Below are 21,302 nucleotides of genomic sequence, written 5' to 3' on the forward strand. Positions count from 1 at the left end.
CTAGCAAAAGGGCATAATGCACTGTTAAATTTAAGATGAAGAGTTGCATCTCAAACACGTCTTGGTTCAACCCCTGGTTGGGTTTGTCCTTAGGAATATAATTATCCTTTCTGTGCCTCAATTTCCTTCTCTGTAAAACAGGGCTAATAACAATAACTGGTGGATGGGTGTAGCGTGAGAAGCTAGGCCAATCGTCCTCAAGCTTTCAGTGAACATAACAATGGCCTGGAGGTAGGCGTTATTAAAGTGCAAATTTCGGGCCCCACCCTTCGACTTGGTGATTCTATTGACTTAGGTAATTCCCAAAGATTTGCATTCTTCTGTTGGAGTAGGGGTTGGCCAGAGCTTCATACTTGGAGTCTAAATCCTTAAGTTCAATCTTATTATGATTACTATTTTGCTCCCCTTTTCCGTGTGCAGCTGAGCTTTCCCCCACAGCCGGCAGGATTCATATCTAGCACCGAAGGCCCAGAGAGCAACACAATGTTTCCACTCTGGCATCACGTGTTCCTGGCCTTGCTTCTGAGCCACCCCCACCCCCACACAAGTACACACAATTCAACGATTAGCTCTACAGCTCAAGGTTGCTTTTGCTTTTCTGTTATTCTGTTTAGCAAAATTTATGCCATACCAACCATTCAGTACATAATTTGTTAAGTGAAAAAATGAGGGCAGAGGGAGAAGGAGAGAGGGAAACATAAGGCCTAGTGAGCAAAACTTTCAAATGAAAGGCTTAAAAAATGGTGAACAAAGCTGGGCATGGAGGGACACGCCTATAATCCCAGCCCTCAAGACGCTGAGGCAGGAGGATCCCAAGTTCAAAGCCAGCTTACAGAATTTAGAGAGTCCCTGTCTTAAAATAAAAAATTAAGAGGGCTGGAGATGTGGCTCAGGGGTTAAACATCCTTGAGTTCAATTCCCAGTACCAAAAAAAAAAAAAAAAAAAAAAAAAAAAAGGTGAAATGGTGAATCTGAAAAGCAAAGACTGGGTGGAAACAGCTTGAGAAAGCTTTGAGAAGCCATTATCTTTTAGAGGGAAATTTGCTCCTCCTTTTCTGGGCTTTGGTAAGAAAGGAATGTGTTTTAAAAGGAAAAGTTATTAGTGAAAATGAAAAGTACGACAGGCTTGCCCTACTTAGACTTTAGTTAAAATGTAACTGTTGTGTCCATGATGACTTTGAGAATTGTGAAAAGAACCATTGAGTTTCTCTTAAGAAAGGTATCTTTTCCCAATCATAATATTCCTTACTCTGCTTTATTCCTTGTAGCACTTATGACTAACTCATATTATGTATCTATCATTTATAATCTGCCTCTCCTTGCTAGAATATAAATTCTAGAAGAGTAGGGCTTGTACACTTTTCCCCTTTTTTCATTTTTAAAGAAGGGGCTGTGACTTTTTCAAAAGTATAGTTTCTGGATCTGTTTAAAATATTTTGTTTTTTAATCCTCACTCCTGTGCCAAAAAATCCTCCAGCAATTTCCATCAATTATAGTATGGATCTCTAAAGCCTTGGCATAACATGCCAGACTATTATGATTGGGTCACTGCTCTCTTTCATCACCACACTTTTCCCCACATTGCTTAGCCACAGGTTTTGGACAGTCCACCAGATCTTTAAATTTTCTGATTTTGAATATTTCATGTGTTTTAAACATTCCCCTTTTCAAAAGTGAAGGGTCAATTAAAACCACTCCTTTGTATAAAATCTCTCCCTCACCTACTATCCCCTGATGGACATTCCTTCCATAGAAATTTAAATGCTCAGGTCTCATTCTATAGATCTGTTAAAATGAATATCACATTAATTAATTATTGTTAGGTCATAGATTTTGGCAGTAGCAGCACCTCAGAGGGCTTAGTTCAACCTATAATCTCAAGGAATACCCTTCCCTGCTGTTTGGCCATTTTCTCAATCTGATCTAAATTGCTAAGAGTTTATTAAATCAAAACAAATCCCCTCCCCCACCTTCACCCTTCTCCACACATCCTTCCAACCTGATTGTTAGCTCCATGCTTCACTTTTATACAAATTACCATAGACCTCCACCAGGCCCCCTGGATCAGGACTTTAATCCCAACTACTCAGGAGGCTGAAGCAGAAAGATCACAAATTAAAATCCAGTCTGCACAACTGAGATCCTGTCACAAAATAAAAAATAAAATGAGCTGAATATGTTGCTCAGTGGTAGAGCACCCTGGGGCTCAATTCCAAGTATTGAAGGGCAGGGGTGAGGATGTAGAGAAAAAGGAGAAGGGAGTCTTGTTTATTCCCCAGTCCTGGAGATTGACTACTAGGAGGCTCTATCATTGAGCTATATCCCTAACCCTTTTAGTTGTTTTTTTTTTTTTTTTTTTTTTTTTGACCCAGTGTCTTACTAAATTGCTGAGGCTGACCTTGAACTTGCAATCCTTCTCCCACAGCCTCCTGGGTTGATGGGATTAGACTCATGCATGGTGCCTGACTAAGAAAAAGGAATTACTGCAAACTATTGGTGGGCATGTAAATTAGTACAGTCATTATGGAGAAAAGTATAGCGTTCCTCAAAAAGTTAAAAATAGAACTACTATATGGTCCTGCAATGACCACTGGGTATATATCCAAAGGAAATGAAATCAGTATGGCAAAAAGACATCTCCACTCTCATGCTTATTGCAGTACTACACATAATAGCCACACACACACACACACAAATTAAAAAAAAAAAAAAAACTATTTGGCATAGTGATACAAAACAGTAATCCAAACTAATAGGGAGGCTGAGACAGGAGGATCATAAGTTAGAGGTTAGTCCTGCCGATTTAACCAGAACCTGTCTCAAATAAAAAAAATACAAAGGGCTGGGGGTGTAGAATAAGTTTTCGTTCTTGTTTTCCAAATCTCTACTAAACATCCCAAAAAGAGAGAGAAAAGGAAAGGGAGTGGGAGTTTATCTTAGTGGTAGATCACTTGCATGCACAGGCTAGAACTGCAAAAGAGGAAAAACAGAAACAGTTCTATTATACAGTATGGCAAATACAATAATAGCTTATTGTACATTTCAACTTTTCTAGGAGAATAAATTTCTTATCACAAAAAATGATAAGTATTTGAGGTGATGGATATGTTCATTAGCTTGATTTTATTAATCCACATTCATAAATTGTAATATCACATTGTACCAAATAATATATTCAATTGTGATTTGTCAATTTGCAATAAAATAAAAACGCAAATAGTACACTGCTGACAAATGCCACACTGCAGCAGTTTGAGAGAACTTTATTTCTTTGTTTGCTATGATTTATACATAATGGGAAAAATATCTTTTGAATCCCATAGTATGATGTAAACTTATGTTCTATTTATCTTTTTCCTTCTTTTTTCTGTGGGCAAGGGTCGGGGGTGGGTGGGGGGGATTGAACTCAGGGACACTTGGTCTCTGAGCCACATCCCTAGCCCTGTTTTGTATCTTATTTAGAGACAGGGTTTCACTGAGTTGCTTAGCGCCTTGCTTTTGTTGAGGTTGCTTTGAACTCATGATCCTCCTGCCTCAGCCTCCCAATTAGCTGGGATAATAGGCATGCACCACAGCACCCAACCAAAGAATGATTCTTTTTTAAAAAATTTTAGTTTTCAGTGGACACAACATCTTTATTTTATTTTTATGTGGTGCTGAGGATTGAACCCAGCGCCCCGCGCATGCCAAGCGAGTGCACTACCGCTTGAGCCACACCCCAGCCCTGAAGAATGATTCTTTACTCAATAAAATATTAAATAATAGGGCTGGGGCTGTAGCTCAGTTGGTAGAGTGCTTGCCTAGCACATGTGAGACACTGGTTTTTATCCTTAACACCACATAAAAATAAAATAAAGGTATTAAAAATATATTAAATAATAAATTTTAAAGAAGAAGAAGTGAAGTATGAGTTCTGAGAGACATTTGAAATGTTAGCTGCATAATAATAATTTTTACTGGCTTTTTAAAAGTCATATATTGAGGCCTTTTTAGTTTTTTAGTTTTAACTGTTGTAAAATAACTGTGTTGCTGAAAGCATCCCCAGGTAGACTTCTCAACAACTGATAATTTTTTTAAAAATATTTTTTATTATAGGTGGATAAAATGTCTTTATTTTATGTTTATGTAGTGCTGAGCATCAAACCCAGTGCCTCATGCATGCTAGGCAAGTGCTCTACCTCTGAACCACAACCCCACCCAGCCCCTGATAATTTTTATTTTTTTAATTAAGATTATTTCTTCCCAGGCTGGGGATATAGCTCAGTTGGTAGAGTGCTTGCCTCTCATGCACAAGGCCCTAGGTTCTATCCCCAGCACCACAATAAATAAATAAATAAATAAAAGAGATTATTTCATCCCTTCATTATTTCATACACAATAAATATATACAGCTAATTACATGTTTTATGACTAGTATGGGTTAGTATGGGTTTGCTACCCTTGCAGTCAGATATACTTTAAAATGTCACCAATTTGCATTAAGACCAAAAGCTTTGTTTGGACCAACAGTTTTATTCTTTCATTCTTTCCATTGAGCTGGGAAGAGAGTTCCTACCAATTATGACCACACCACTCCTTAGTACATGAGAAAATTGAACCAGTACAGTTTGAGTGAAAACAAGTAACAGAGTGCAATGGCTAAACCTAGACCTGATTGATAAATTTGAATCCTAGCTTTACTACTTTAGCTATATGACTAATGCGGGACTCTGGAAAATTATTCAACTTCTTGTACCTCAGTCTTCTTATCTGTAAAATGAGGGTAATTGCACTTACTTCAAGTATTGGTGAAAATTATATATGTTAATGTATGGAAATTGTTGACAACAAGGGAACAGGCGTGTGCTGTGTATATTTTGAAAAATGTTAGCTGTTGATACATTGATTGTTCAAGTTCAAATAAAACTGTCATAGGAAAGCAGGGAGTTGAAACTCAAAAACCAAAAAAATAAAAAAATAAAATAAAAAAAAATAAAGCAAATGTGATATATTGATTTCATATGGAAATATACTAAAAATACAAGAGTTTCATAAAACTTGATGTATATCATGTTCATTCAGATGGTATTATTCAAAAATAAAAACTAGTGTTGATGAAAACATGGAAAAAAAAAAAAAAGAAACGCAAAAACCTTGGTTCTTGAGTTCGAAGGAAAGAAAATTTAAAGCCAGACACAAAAAGCCATGCAAGAGAACTTTATCATAAGTGAAAGTAAAGTAAAATCAAAGTGAGGGTTAAGCAGAGAGAACTCTCAAGGGAGAGAGTGGGCCATCTCCCAGCAGAGAACTACAAAGGAGACAATGCTGTGTACAAATTTGTTACTATTTTATGGTTGACTTGAAAACTGGGGACCACCTTTAGCAATCTTTGCCAATCTGTTGTTCAACTCCTCTGTCATATCAGTTTTTGATCTTAGTTGGTCCTCTCCAGAACTGTCATGGTGGCCATACTATTTAGGAGGGCTTCATCTACAAGCGAATCCCATGTTAATGTGGGCACTGGGGTCAATGGCTGGTCATAAGTTACCTTAGTGTGCCTATGGTACTAACGGAATCTTCCTTCCAGTTGGAAGAAGACACCTGTAGCCATAATTCTAGCTTCACATCAACCACAGTGGACCCTGTCAAGAATTAGTCCCATTAATCCTTTTATCTTGACGCATTTTCCAAATAGCTCTCTTGCTTTTATTTTTTTACAGATTAACTGCCACCATTTGATTTCATGTCCACTCTGAGGATAGTTTAAAGAAGACCCTAAAATAATTTAAAGAACATCTTGTGACCTTACCATGCTCATTGCTAGCTATTATCTAATGAAACCACACCAAAATTATGAATACCTTCCAAAATGGAAGCATTCTTTTATTGCAAATGGGCTATCTAGTTTGCTTTAAAAATACGAAGTTTCGAGCTGGGGTTGTGGCTCAGTGGTAGAATGCTTGCCTAGCATATGTGAGGCCCTGGGTTTGATCCTCAGCACCACGTAAAATATTGTGTTCACCTACAACAAAAAATAAAAAAATTATATATGAAGTTTCTCGGTGGGCAAAGTGTCACAGCTGGTAATCCCAACTACGCAGGAGAATGAGGCAGGAGGATGGCAAGTTTGAGGCCATCCTGGACAGCTTAGTGGGATCCTATCTCAAAATAAAAAGGACTGGGAATATAACTCAATATTACAATGCCTCTGGATTCTGTCACCAGTGCCACAAAATAAATAACAATAAATTTAAAAAAGAGGTGGGCTGGGAATGTAGCTCAGTCTTTGAGTGCCTACCTAGCATGCTTGAAGTCCTGGGTTCAATCCCCAGTATAAATAACAGGGTGAGGGGAGATGAAACAGGGATTTAAAGCAATCAGTAATAATTAAATATTATATGTCTAAAAGTGCATTTCTAAGATCACTGTACCAGAATCACAAGGAAGCTTCTTTGTATCCAAATATGTGGGCCATATCTCTTAGACCTACTCAAGAATTTCCAGGGCATGCCCACTAATCGACATTTTTTAATGTGCACCCTAAGTTATTCCTATTAGCACTAAAGTTTGATACTCCTACATCCCTAGCCCAGGGGGGAAAGTTCTGGGAACATGTTGGAAAGACTCAGAAGCCATCTTAAAGGGCTCCCACTGACTAAATTTGGAACTGCTGATTTTAACCAATCAATTAAAAAAGAAACAAATGAGCCATACTAAAAGTAAACCACAGAGGAGGAATGACTGGAAATCACCATTTTCAACCATCATAGCAATAATTATAGGAAATAATAATCATCTAAATTCATTAAGTGAAAGTTTGGTGGAAAGCAGTCTAAACGTGCTATAAAATACTGATTATGAAGGGTAAAGGGTAACCTTACAGTGGATATACTTATGAAAACCACCAATTATCATATACAGCTGATATCACTGGGATTTTGATATGATTTCCTAAGGAAAAAATACCACTTCTATATTTCTGACAAAAGTTCACAGCCCAAATCTATCCATAAATTAAAAAAAAAAATCCCGATTGAAGGGTGTTCCGTTAAAACAAACAGAAAACTGGCCTGTACCTTTCAAATGACAATGTCATAAAGGCAAAAGAAAGCAGAACTGTTGCAGAATAAAAGACTCAAGAAAAATGACAAAATTCAGGATGTAATCCTGCATTGGAAAACAACAAATTTTGTTTGAAGCATTAGTGAAATGTGAAATAGACTATGTTTTTATATTTAACAAATGTACTGGGGTTACGTAAGACAATCAAAATAAGGACTTCTCAAAAACATAGGAAAAGACTGATTATTCTGTAACCATAGAACCAAGGAGTAACCAGTTTTCACTTTATTCTGCTGATCTCGAGAGATCCCCTTGAATTTAGTCCGACCCCACCCCCAAACTAACCTATTAGCATCAGCCTCTCGCTTCTGAAAGTTAGCCAATCGGGAGAACTCACTGTAAAACGTGCCTTAGTGCTTAACAATAGTCCTGTCGCTAGAAAGCAGAGAGCTGAAAATCCAAACCTCAGTTCATGTGTTCCAATGAAAGAAAATTTAAAGTCAATCTCCAGTTACACCCCCCACCCCTCACTGTTAAAAAAAAAAAAAGAGCTGAATATGCTTACTACAGTAATATTCATGCAAGAGAACTTTATTTAAGTGAAAGTAAAGAGAAAGGAAGGTGAAAGTAAAGTAAAAGCAAAGTGAGGCTAATAAGCAGAGAGTACTTTCCGGGGAGGGTGGGTCATCCCCCAGCAGATAACAACAAAGGAGACAAGGCTGTCTCCAAATTTATTACTGTTCGATGTTTACTAGGAGAACTGGGACCACCTTCTGTACTCTTTTGCCAATTGTTGTTCAGCTCCTCCTTCACATCAGGTGATGGAGTTTTTGGCCTTAGTTGGTCCTCTCTGGAACTGTCATGGTGGCCATACTATTTAGGGGGGCTTCATCTATAAACCAATCCCATATTAATGTGGGCACTGGGGACAGTAGCTGATCATGAGTTACCTTAGTGTGCCTGTGCTACTAAAGGAAGATTCCCAGATGGAAGGAGACACCTATAGCCATTAGCCATAATTCTAGCTTCACGTCAACCTCAGTGGACCCTGTCAAGAGTTAATAACATTAATTCTTTTTTCTTGACCTGTTTTACAAATAGCTCCCCAGCTTTTGTCTATTTTCTACAAATAACTACCACCCTTTGGTTTCTCATCTACTTTGGAAGTAGCTTAAAGAACACTTGTGACCTCGCCATGGGTTACACTGCTCATTGCTAGCTACTACCTGACAGCCTTACCCTAGGAACCACAAGCTTTAAAGGACCAGGCCAATTCATGTTTGGCCATGAAAATGTCTGCATCCCTGAACTCCGGGTTTTCCTCAAACCCTGGGTATCCAGCAGCTGGCTCTGCTCAGAGACTTGCCTGACTGGTGTGGATGTTACTGCAGTAAACGTATACAGCTCTCTCTCTCTGTCTTTTTTTTTTTTAACAGTGAGGGGTAGGGCCATGTAACCTGAGATTGAACTCTTGAGGGACACTCAATCATTGAGTCACATCCCCAGCCCTATTTTGTATTTTATTTATTTAGGTTTTCACTGAGTTGCTTAAGGCCTCACTTTTGTTGAGGCTGGCTTTAAACTCGTGATCCTCCTGCCTCAGCCTCCTGAGCCCCTGAGATTACAGGCAGGGGCCACCATGCCTGGCATATTCAACTTTTTTTTATTTCAGATGCTGAATTATGGTCTCATTATCCTTTGGAAATTCTGAAGGATCTACCAAGGTTATTTTGGAGACTTTGGGTTGGGCAACATTCTAGGTGACCCTAAAACCAAGAAGTATACTTACTGAATGGGCCTCTGTGTCCAAACTTCACTGGTCCACCAGACCAACTGCCAGATAAATTATTCTCAGTAACCATCTAAGCTCTATGTGCACTGGATTCTTATTCCTGTGTTTATTGATTTATGCTAGGCTTTGTAACCAAGTACATCTTGCATAAGGCCATTAGGCTTAGATCTTTGTGCTCAGTAATTAGATCTTTTGGTTAGAGAAGCAATGTATGGTGATTAGACCCAGATGTTTCATATGGTTTGGTGGTATATCATGTGAAAATGTTTTCCAGTAACATGTTTATTCTACAGTTGCCTGCTTTGTTTTGAGGGTTTTGGTGTTTGTTTTATAAATTTAAAAACAATTATATATTTAATTAAAAACAATAATGAACTCATGATAACACAAATACTACATTATAATGAAAAAAACACAATATTTAATGAAAAAAATTAGAAGACCTTGTCTCAAAAAACAACAGCAACAACAACAACAACGACAAAAAAAAACCTCATTTCCTTCTCCACTTGAATTTATCATTCCTGCATAGTACATTATTAATATAGCTACCACTTATCACATTTGAATGAGTTTGTCTAGTAGACTCTGAGCACAAATGGCATTTTCATTTCAGGAAGTCCAAATACTCATGAGTGCCTACATATTTTAGATGGTATCTCTGAGGAACAAAATATTGAAATATGCCATACAGTTCCCTAAGAATTCAACTTTAGGGTAGCAAATGTAAATTTTCCCAAATATTCAAGTATATACCTTATTGTGTGGTATTTATTAAGATCAGTTTTAGATATAGATAATATGCCAATACTCAGTTTATTTCATCTCAACTCCAAATCCTCTCTTCAGAGCTGGATGTGATGGTATGCACACCTGTAATTCCTGTTACAAGAAATCTGAGGAAGGAGAATTGCAAGTTCAAGGTCAGCATTGGCACCTGTCTTGTTGTTGTTGTTGTTGTTGTTGGTTTGATGGTTGGTTGGTTGGTTGGTTAGTACAGAGAATTGAACCAGGGGCACTTTAACACTAGCCAGATCCCCAGCCCCTTTTTTATTTTTTGAGACAGGATCTCAGTTGTTCAGGCTAGTCTCAAATTTGCAATCCTGCTTCAGCCTCTAGATGTGCTGGGATTGCAGGCATGTGCCATCATGCCCGGATTCTCCCATGGCATTTAGTGAGACCCTGTCTCAAGAAAAAAATGAAAAAGACACTGGGTGTGGCACATACCTATAATTTCAGGGAGCTGGGAGGCTGAGGCAGGAAGATTGCAAGTTTGAGGACAGCCTCAGCAACTCAGTGAGACCCTTCCTCAAAATGGAAAATAAAAAGATTGGGGATATAGCTCAGTGATAAAGTGCTCCTGAATTCAATCCCCAGTGCCATATACTCAATCAATCAATCAATTCTCCCTTCATTGCTTGCCCTGTGAAAATGAAGATGTGCCCTTTATAATTACTTTATCAGTTTGCACCATGTTAAGCTTTGTCAGTAGAGGGCACTGAAGAGACATGAGGCTTTCCTTCCTGGTTTCAGTGTTTGCTCAGCAAATCCCTAGAGTATACTTGCCATCTTCAGAACCCTTCTCTTGCAGTGACACAGAGTCAGAGCAAACAGCAGCTTCCCCTGGGAGAGATTTTGTAATGGAGGGTTGCTCATCAGATGCTTCTTTCTACACAGCTTTCTGGGAAGGTTGCTTTCCAGGAAGATCCTTCAATGCTGTACCACAGTAATTTAGTCATCCAGTGACCTCTGTCTCCAGCAAGGACTGGGGTTGAAGTCCTATGGTGTATTAGTCAGGGTTCTCTATAGGAACAGAATTCACAGGTTGGTTTACACGACCAAAAGCTGATTAGTCCACAATGGCCGTCTACAGGCTGGAGAACTGGAAAAATTAGGAGCTGCACATCCAAGAAGCTGAAGCCCCAGAATAAGAGGGATCACTGGTGCTACCGTAGTCCAAGATCAAAGGCTTCTGGAGAATCACTGGCGGAGTTCATTTTGGAAGAATGAAGAACTCAGAGTCCAAAGTCCTTAGACAATCATAGCAGCAATCAAAAACCTGTTCAAGAACGGGCTTTTTCTTCTTCCAACTTTATTCCATCGAAGCTATCAGTGCTGAGCATGCTTTGGGAGGGTCTCTATTTCAATTGGCTATCCCACATGCCATTCATTCCTAGACACACCCACATCTTCTTAATCCTAGTTAACTCTTAATCCAATCAAGTTGATGATTCAAATTAACCTTTACATGTGGGTTGAAGGCTATTCCTTGGTTCCTTTCTCAGGCCGAAGAACAGAGGCTGCTTTGTATATCTGCTTATATCTCCTTACATGTTTACTAGCCAATTTCTTATTATTTCATCCTCTTATAATAGTAGTAGTAATAGTGATAGTATAATAATTGTTTATAATAAATATTTGCATTATTTGTATAGTTGTTCCTGATTGGAGCAGACTCTTACAGATATGAGCATTATGCTGTATTAAGGTAGTTATATTTATTTTAATATTTATTTTTTAGTTTTGGGTGGACACAATATCTTTATTTATATTTATGTGGTGCTGAGGATCAAACCCAGTGCCTCATGCATGCTAGGCCAGCGCTCTACCACTGAGCTACAACCCCAGCCCCTTAGGTAGTTATATTTAATATTCCATTTTTCTTCTAAAAAAAAAAAAGAAGAAGTTAGAGTCAGGCATAATGATTCATGCCTGTAATCCCAGGTATTCAGGGGGTGGAAGTAGGTTCCAAGAATGAAGTCTGTGGGCAACTTAGGGACACTATATCTAAAATAAATAAATAAATAAATAAGAAAAGAAAGAAAGGGGGTTAGGGGTATAGCTCCATGGTATAATCCCCCTAGGTTCAAACTCTAGTACTTCAAAAAAGGGAAAAGAAAATTTAAGGCTAATACTGATTCTTCCCTTCATTTAATTGAAGCCTGTCAATAATTGGTATTTTAGTATTTATTCTACTATGTGTCAAGCTCTGTTATAGTATATATGGCTCTATTAGTGTTTTTCTTTTTTAATTATTTATTTTTTTAGTTTTAGGTGGACACAATAGCTTTATTTTATTTTTATGTGGTGCTGAGGATCAAACCTAGTGTCTCATGCATGCTAGGTAAGCACTCTATCACTGAGCCACAAGCCCAGCCCTTATATTAGTGTTTTTTAGAAAGCTGAAAATAACTTTTCTCATGAAACTTTCATTTTAGTAGGGGAGAGAAAAGAAGAAAATAATTAAAATACATAGAATGTTAAATAGTAATTTATTCTAAGAATTAAAAACAAACAAAAAGCAAAAGAGAAGATATAATATTTTATGGAGAAGATAGTTGAAGGGCCCAGAAAGACTTCACTGAGACTGTGATTTTAGAGTAAAGCACTGAAGGCAAGGAGAAAGCGTGTCATGTGACTATTTGAGGAAGAGGATTTGAAGCAGAGGGAAGAGTAGAGCTAAAGGGCCTGAGGCAGGCATGTACTAATTTGTGTACTAAAATATGTCCAAGTGTAGTATGGACACCCGTGTAATTAGGATAAAGACAATGGTGTAAGTGGGCAAGGGGTACAATAGGGAAAGAGATGGCAGAGGTAAGTGCAAGGGGCCAGATCATGCTAGGTCTTCTAGGACACTGGAATGACTGGCTTTTCTTCTGAGCAAGACAGGAAATTATAACCACCACCATCAGCAATACACTGTTACTTTAAACGATTTTGTTTGTACGTGAAAAATATTGATTAACTCTCTCTGCTTCTTGGTGGCCATGTCCAGATCTGCTTTCCTCCACTACACTCTTCTACCATGGTGTCCTGCCTCCCCTTGAATGCAGAGCAATGGAGCTGGCCATCTGTAGACTTGAGACCTCTGTAACTGTGAGCTTCAAGGTAAACTTCTCCTCTGATTGTTCTTGTCAGGTCTTTTGGTCATAGCAGTGAAAAAGCTAAAACAGAAATCGGTGCTCAGAGGTGGGGCTGGTCCCATCCCTTCTTTCTCTGCCCTTATTGCCCTCTTGTGGAATGGAAATGTTTACTCTGTGCCCTGAACATTGGGTTCAATGTAACTTGATGTAACTTGCTTTGGATTTTTACAGAGGCTTACACTGAAAGTTTACCTTGAGTCTCAGGAGACTGAACTTGGACTTTTGGTTAATGCTAAAACTATTGAAAGACTATGGGGACTCTTGGAAATGGACTAAATGTATTTTGCATTAGAAGATAGACATGAGCTTTTGTGGGCCAGAGGCAGAATGTCGTGGTTTAGATATTAGGTATTCCCCCCAAAACTCATGTGTGAGATAATGCAAGAAAGTTTAGAGGTGAAATGATTGGGTTATGAGAGCTTTACCCTAATCAGTGCAATAATCCCCTTATAGGGTGGTAACTATACACAAGTAGGGTGTGACTGGAAGTGGTGGGGTCATTAAGGGGGACGTGACTTTGGGCATCTATTTTGGCCCTGGAAAGTGAAGTTGTCTCTCTCTGCTTCCTGGAACCAAGTCCTGAACTGCTTTTCTTCTTCTGCCACATACTTCTGCCATGTTGTTCTGCCTCACCTCAGGCCCTAAGAAATGGAGTCAGCTATCTATAGACTGAGACCTCTGAAATCGTTAGCCCCAAAATAAACTTTTTCTCTAAAAGGGTCAGGAGAGGGTGAGAGAAAGAGAGAGACTACTTGATTACTAAACTACTTGTTTTTCTTTCTTTCTTTCTTTCTTTCTTTTTTTTTTTTTGGTACCAGGGATTAAACCCAGGGGCACCCAACCTCTGAGCCACATCCCCATCCCTTTTTATAATTTATTTTGAGACAGGGTCTCTCTAAGTTACTTAGGGTCTTGCTAAGTTGGTAAAGCTCCCTTTGAGCTTGTGATGGTCCTGCCTCAGCTTCCTGAGTTGCTGGATTATAGGCGTATACCACCATGCCTGGCAATAATTGGTTATTTTAGAATAGAAAACAACAGAATCCTTTTAAGGTTATTTTGTACCAGATCCCCATTCATTGTATGAGGGACAGAATTTTAGAAAGCAATTTGAAAATTAGTTTGTTTACTGTACTATACATGTAATTTTGTTTTAAATGAACATCTTGATTCAATTTAGTAATACCATGAAATTTTTCCTTTTGCATCATGAGAATCACTATGAGATTATTAATACTTAGGAAAGAAATGGCCTCATTTATAATTGATAGTCAAATAAATGCTCCAAAGTGATTGTGTTTTATAGCATTGTTTGATATGTAGTTTTTGCAGGGGAGACCTGAGTGACTGTGTTTTTAGGGAGTTTACTTTTCTATACTTGAGTTTTGTGGGATCTGAATTCTCCTAGTTGTTTTCTTTGTAGGGCATTTATTCATAAGGAAACAAATCATCTGTGGATGTATGATTTAGAAACCCAAAAAACAAATGAAACATGACAACAACATGCAGGAAAATAACTTTTTTTTTTTTTTTTTTTTTTTTTTTTGAGGGGGAAGAATTGAAAAACATATTCTTTTCTGGTTTTGGTATTGGGGATTGAACCCAGGATCACTTTACCACTGAGCTACATCCCCCACCCTTTTTATTTTTATTTTGAGAAAGTGAGCAAAGTTGCTAAGGCTGGTCTCACACTTGTGATCCTCCTGCCTCAGCCTCCCAAGTTGCTGGAAGGCATATTCCTATAACACTTCCTTCCTGCCTCATGGGATATTGCATGCCTATAATTTCAATTATTTCCTGGAAACTGAAGCATAAATTCCAGACCAGCCTGGGCAACTTAATGCGACCCTGTCTTGAAATTTTTAAAAAAAGGATTGGTGTGGGCTGGAAGTGTAGCTCAGTGTTAAACTGCTTGCCTAGTATGCATTAAGGTCCTGGATTCAAAAGGACTACAAGAAAGTACTGCAAAAAAAGAAAGGAAAAAAAAGGGGGGGTGCTGTGGATAGTACAGTGAGTGGTATAGTACCCCTGGGTCCAATCCCTAGGACAAAATGAACAAATCAAAATTTTCTTTCCAAAAGTCTAAACTCAAATGTTTCTGAATATATACATGTTATCAACATCAGTATGTTTAATTTTCAGCAATGTTATTAATATAAAGATCATATTTAATTGAAACTAAACATTATTAAAAAAAAACTACCTCCAAATGTACACATAAATGTGTCAAAGTAGAGAAAATCTGTAAATAAATCTGAAATGGTACATTAAATTAAAAACAGAAGTTAAGTAGAATTACTAAAATACAAGAAAAAATGAAGCACACATGGAAAGGGGTGCTAAATTGAGAAAAGACAATCAAGTTTTTTTTTTAAACTGTTTAGAAGGTAACAGCAATTCATTAAGAACTTGTCTACATATGACCCACATTCCTTTTTTTTTTTTTTTTTTTTGGTACCAGGGATTGAACTCAGGGGCACTCGACCATTGAGCCACATTCCCAGCCCTATTTTTGCATTTTATTTAGAGACAAGGTTTGGCTTAGCACCTTGCAGTTGCTGAGGCTGGCTTTGAACTCACGATCCTCCTGTCTCAGCCTCCTGAGCTGCTGGGATTACAGGTGTGTGCCAGCACACCCGGCAAGAGCATACTAGCTTTCTATCACTACCGCTTAGTAACCTAAAACAACGTAAATTTGTTACTATATAGTTCTATCATTCAGAAGTCCACCCTGGATTACACTGGCTAAAATCAAGGTGTTGTCAAGGCTGAATCCCTTTTGGAAGCTCTAGGGAATCTGTTTCTTTGCCTTTTCTAGCTTCCAGAGGTACCTGCCTTTCTTGGTTCATGGTTGCTTTCATCCATATTCAAAGCCAGCACTGTAGCATCTTCTGACCCTGCTCATGTCATCCCATGTCCTTCCCTGACTCTTGTGGACTCTTATACTTCCTTCATCCACTTTCATGGGCCCTTATGATTGGATAGGACCCACTTGAATAATCTCATATACCTCCTATTACGGTTTAGATATAAAGTGTCCCCCAAAAGCTCATGTGTGAGAATATAGGAAATGTTCAGAGGTTAAATGATCAGATGATGACAGTTGTAACCTGATCAGTGGATTAATCCACTGATATGGATTTTGATGGGGCATCTGGATTGTGGCTAGAGGATGTAGGTCACCGGGAATAGGACTTTGAGGTTTATATTTTTATCCCTGGTGAGTGGAGCTCTCTCTCTGCTTCCTGGTTGCTATATCCTGAGCTGATTTCCTCTGCAATGATGTTGTGCCTCACCTGAGGCCCAGAGCTGTGGGGTTGGCCAGCCACAGAGTGAACTAAAATAAACTTTTTCCCCTCTACATTGTTCTTAGTGGGTCTTTTGGTCCAGAAACCAAAAATTTAACTGGAACTGTTCCCTATTTTAAGGTTCTTAGTCAAATCTGCAATGTTGCTTTTGCTATGTAAGATAATATTCACAAGTTCCAGGGGTTAGGACTTAGACATCTGAGAAGGAAGAAGCATTATTCTGCTTACCACCAAAGATTATCTCTAAAATCTCTTTGTCTCTGCATTACCTCCTGTCTCCTCAAGGTATTCTCGCTCATACTTTGATTCCTTAACACTTCAAGCCCTGTAGGGCTTTCACTTCGAGGCTACCACTTTTTCACTGCCTCTCCTTTCCTTGATGTCCAGAAAATGATTTAGGGGTTATCATTATAATCCCTCCTTTATGTACACCTTCCCTCCCTTGTCACTCTTGTCTTATTCACAAGGCAAAACCCCAACCGTGGTTAACACAACTCTCCCCCTAGTCTGCCTTTGTCCTCATGTAGTTGAACATGGCGGGAGGAACACTCAATCTCACTGAACAGTCTCGTATTAGTCCATGACCAGGAACTTCAAATGGGCCCTTAAGGCTGCCTGGCAATCATGTGATGTCTTCCTAGTCCATTCACTTTTTCACTTTCCTGAAAAATAATTTTATGCTTTCTCTCTTCTCAAACCTTTTATATTTGCTTCTCCATCCTCACTCTTGGCTCATGACTTGACTCTTTCTTCACTGAAAATATGCAAGGCAAGCCGGTCACAGTGGTTTATGACTGTAATCCCAGCAACTTGGGAGGTTGAGGTAAGTGGATCACAAGTTCAAGGCTAGCTTCAGCAACTTAGTGAGGCCCTGAACAATTAAGTAAGACCCTGTCTCAAAATAAAAATAAAAAGAGCTAGGGATGTGGCTCAATGATAAAGCACTTCTGGGTTCAATCCCCAGTGCAAGGAAGGAAGGAAGGAAGGAAGGAAGGAAGGAAGGGCAAGAAGGAAATCCTGAAGATTCCCACCACCTATTTTCCTACCTGTCAGCTTCTGTGTCATTGTGCTCTGCCTTCCTGCTAATGAGTCTTGAACTGAATCCAAGGTGCTGTGATCTTGTATATATGAAGGGAATGAATCTTTATTTTCAATAATTTTATCTGAAACTAGCATTTCATTCAACTATGAATGTAGGTAATAAACATAGTAGCATTAGGGGTGCCTATACTTGTGACCATAGGAACCCACTAAGAACCATGGAACATGAAACAGGTTAAGTAAATATCGTGGAATACTCTACACATGTACTACTACTTTGGAATTGTGGTAATTATTAGAACCAGTGCTAGATGTTTTATACTGCATTAATGAAGAAACACATGTGGCCTGGGGATATAGCTCAGTAGTACAATGCTTGCCTAGGATGCACAAGGCCCTGGATTTGACTATAAAAACAGACCAACAAACAAAACCCACATGCATTAATGTACCACAGACTTGATTTTTAAAACGATTTGATAACTATGTATTGGTATAACTAGTTTTCTTATGTATTTTATGCTTTTTTATTTATTTATTTTTTGGTGATGGGATTAAACCAAGGGACACTTAACCACTGAGCTACATCCCTTATATTTTATTTTGGGACAGGGTCTTGCTAAGTTGCTTAGGGTCTCACTAAATTGCTGAGGCTGGCTTTTGAACTCGGGAACCTCCTTCCTCAACTTTCCGAGCTGCTGGGATTACAGACAGATGTGTGCTACCGTGCTCAGCTGTTTTTTTTATGCATTTAAAAATATTATTTTAAGGAGCATCCATGGGTTTCACCCTTCAAAGAATACATGACATGACATATAGGAGGATAAAGACCCGCCCCGTGCAGATGCTCTGTCCATGCTTCTATCTATAGTTAGTTTTTCTATTTGTGCACTAGATCTCATCTTCTTTCACCCACTATTCCATATGTCCTCCTTTGTTCCCCCAGGCCCTCTACCTTCCGTATAGTCTGGGTGCTGGAGCTGATCTCTATGAACGGCATCAACCAGGTATCTTTATATTCTGACTTCTGTTTGGACTCAGATAATGGGAGACACCAACAGATCATAGAAGGGTAGAGTAGGGAAGAGTTGGGGTATTTATCCTCATTCTCTGCCCAATCTTGGGTTAGCAGAAGCTCTGTTATGGCTTTGTGTCTGCAACTCTTCTGTTTGTAAAACTCCCTCTCTTGAATCATAACAGCTCCTGAATTTGTTTCTTCAGGGGGTCCTTCTGCTGTGGTGAACTCCCCAAATTTACCACCCCTTGGGACTTCCCTTAAGTCAGCCCACATATCTACAACAATCTCTTTAGGCTTCCTTTTTTGAGTACACCATTTGTTTTTTTTACCAGGACCTTCACTATTTACTATAGTGAAGTTGGGGCTCAGAAAATGATTCCACCAAAGGTGCTGCTTTAGACTTCAACCTATGAGTACCAGAGGAGTAGCATATGCAAGGAAGCGCTTTCTCTAAAGTTCCCCTATCTAGATAAAGACTGACTCCACCAAGGAGGGACAAAATTGCCTTCAATCCTCTTCCTTTGATTTCATTAATGAGGAAAGATTGATGGAGGAAGAAACTGACAAACACCACATGTGGAATGCAAATAAACTTTGTCCCAGGTCATTGTGTGTTCTTTAGACTCATTTATCTCTTCTACAAATCATTTACTCTTTTTCTAAAATTGTCTACAACCCCTCCTTCCCTCTACACTATAAAAAGGGTTTTTAAGCCTCAACCATCTGGCCCTTCTTTGAGTTTTCATATTTGATATGATTTCCATGCACATTTGCACATTATTAATAAATCTATATGTTATTAATCCATTGACAATTATTTTCAGCAGACTTATAAGCTCAAAATCTCAGAGGATGGAGGGGAAATTCTCATGGCTGTACAACCTGGACTACCTACCCACAGCTGTCCCCTGGAACTCTCCCAGCCCTTGTTTCATTCCCATCATGAAAGTCTCGGTTTTCTTGGGAATGGCAACTGCCAATTCCTAGATAGCCAAACCCACTGCTATGGTTTTGGGTGGTTTGAGTGCACCATTGTGTTTGAAGGTTTGGTCCTCAGGGTGGCGGAACCTTTAAGATAGAGAGCTCAATAGGAGGTCATTGGCAACATGAAGTAGCCCAGGTTTGACCTCCTGAGTTTTCATTAGAGGGTTGTTATAGGAGAAAACCTGTCCCCTTCTGTCCACACTCCCTGTTGCTAGTTTTAGATGCTCATTTACTTGCGCCTGCATGCTCCTCTACCACTGCTATTCAGGCTTGTGTTGAGTTTTTAGAGTGTTCAGCCTCCAAAACTGTGAGCTAAATAAGTGTCTTACAGCCAGGTGCGGTGGCTGTAATCCCAGCAGCTAGGGAGGCTGAGGCAGGAAGATCTCGAGTTCAAAGCCAGCCTCAGCAACAGCGAGGCACTAAGCAACTCCCTGAGATCCTATCTCTAAATAAAATACAAAAATTGGGTTGGAAATGTGGCTCAGTGGTTGAGTGTCCCTGAGTTCCAAACCCTGGTACCCCTCACCCCCACACACACAAAAAAGTCTTTTCTTCATACCTGCCTGTCAGGTATTTTGTTATAGTAACTGTTTTAGTCAGCTTTTTCACTGCTGTGACTAAAGGATCTTACCAGAACAACTATAGAGGAAGAAAAGTTTATTTAGGAGCTCATGGCTTTGGAGGTCTTAGTCCAGAGAAGCCCTGCTCCATTTCTCAGGGCTCAAGGTGGGGCTGAACATCATGGTGGGAGAGTGTAGTGGAGGGAAGCAGCTCACATTATGGTGACCAGGAAGCACAGAGACTCCACGCTCCAGATACAAATATATACAAAAAAGCCACACCCTAATTCTACCTCCTCCAGCCACACCCTACCACTTCAGTTACCTCCCAGTTAATCTGTCAGAGGATTAATTCACTGATTGAGTTAAGACTCTTCAGAACCCAATCATTTCTCCTTTGAACCATCCTGCATTGTCTCACATGTGAGCTTTTGGAGACACCTCACATCCAAACCATGACAAAATAACAAACAAACAAACAAATAACAACAACAACAACAAACTGGCCAACACATCCTCTGTCCCCAATTCCTCTCCTCTATTTCAGTTTTAAACTCACTTTATTTGGACCTTTGCCTCTTTTATCCCACTGAAACTACCCGTCAAGGTCATGAACCATCTTCATAGGGTAAGTAATTTAATATGCAGCACTCTAACATGTAACTTAATAATTTATCACTTATATTACTTATTCTCTCTCTCCCTCCACCAGACATAAGCTCCTCAAGATTAGGAATTTTTTTTTTTTACTTGGATTTCTGGTGTTCCCATGTGTTTAAAACTGTGTTTATGTATGTAAATTTTTGTTGAATTTAATGGACTGGTAATCATTGACTCTCATATACAAAGGAACAACTGTGGCTTTTCCCCCTTGAAAGGTGAAGTGGTAAAACAAAAATAAAATCAGATAAATATTTATACAATTTCATAATGGAAATAGTCATCCTGTTACATAAAATATAGAGGAGGCCTTTGATTTTGGACTGAGCTCCTGAATCATGCCCAGTAGACCAGACCAAAATGGAGTTACTAATGCTGAAGCTCCACCTTACCAAGAAATTAAGTTGTTTACTTGATGTTTCATGAAATCAGGAGAGCGATTAATATCCTAACCCCCAAACAACTGGCTTTAGTTGACATGATTAGGAGGTTCCCTTTCTTTTACCTTTGTAAGGAAAATAACTATGAAATGACCAATCCACTTTTTGTTCCTCTGTTTCTGCTTTCTTCAGCCCTTTTTTTTTGTTCATAAAGTCAACACATCCCCTGCTGAGTTCACAGCAACACTCATTCTATTTTAAAAATGAGGTGTTGCTCAATTCTAGAATTGCAAATAAAGCTAATTAGATCATTTTTTTTCCTCTTTCGTTTTTTTCTTATTTTTTTATATTACTAGGAATTTATTCCAGGACTCTTTACCACTAAGCTACCCAGATCTTTTTGTTTTTATTTTATTTTTTTTTTGGTACTAGGGATTGAACCCAGTGGCACTTAACCACTGAAAAAACATTCCTACCCCTTTTGCTTGAGACAGATCTCCTTAAGTTGCTGAGGCTGGCTTTGAATTTGTAACCTTCTGCCTCAGACTCCTGAATAGCTGGGATTACAGGTGTGTGCTACCACCCAGTTAGATCTTTA

This window comes from Callospermophilus lateralis, chromosome 9, assembly GCF_048772815.1.
Source record: "Callospermophilus lateralis isolate mCalLat2 chromosome 9, mCalLat2.hap1, whole genome shotgun sequence".
NCBI lineage: Eukaryota > Metazoa > Chordata > Mammalia > Rodentia > Sciuridae > Callospermophilus > Callospermophilus lateralis.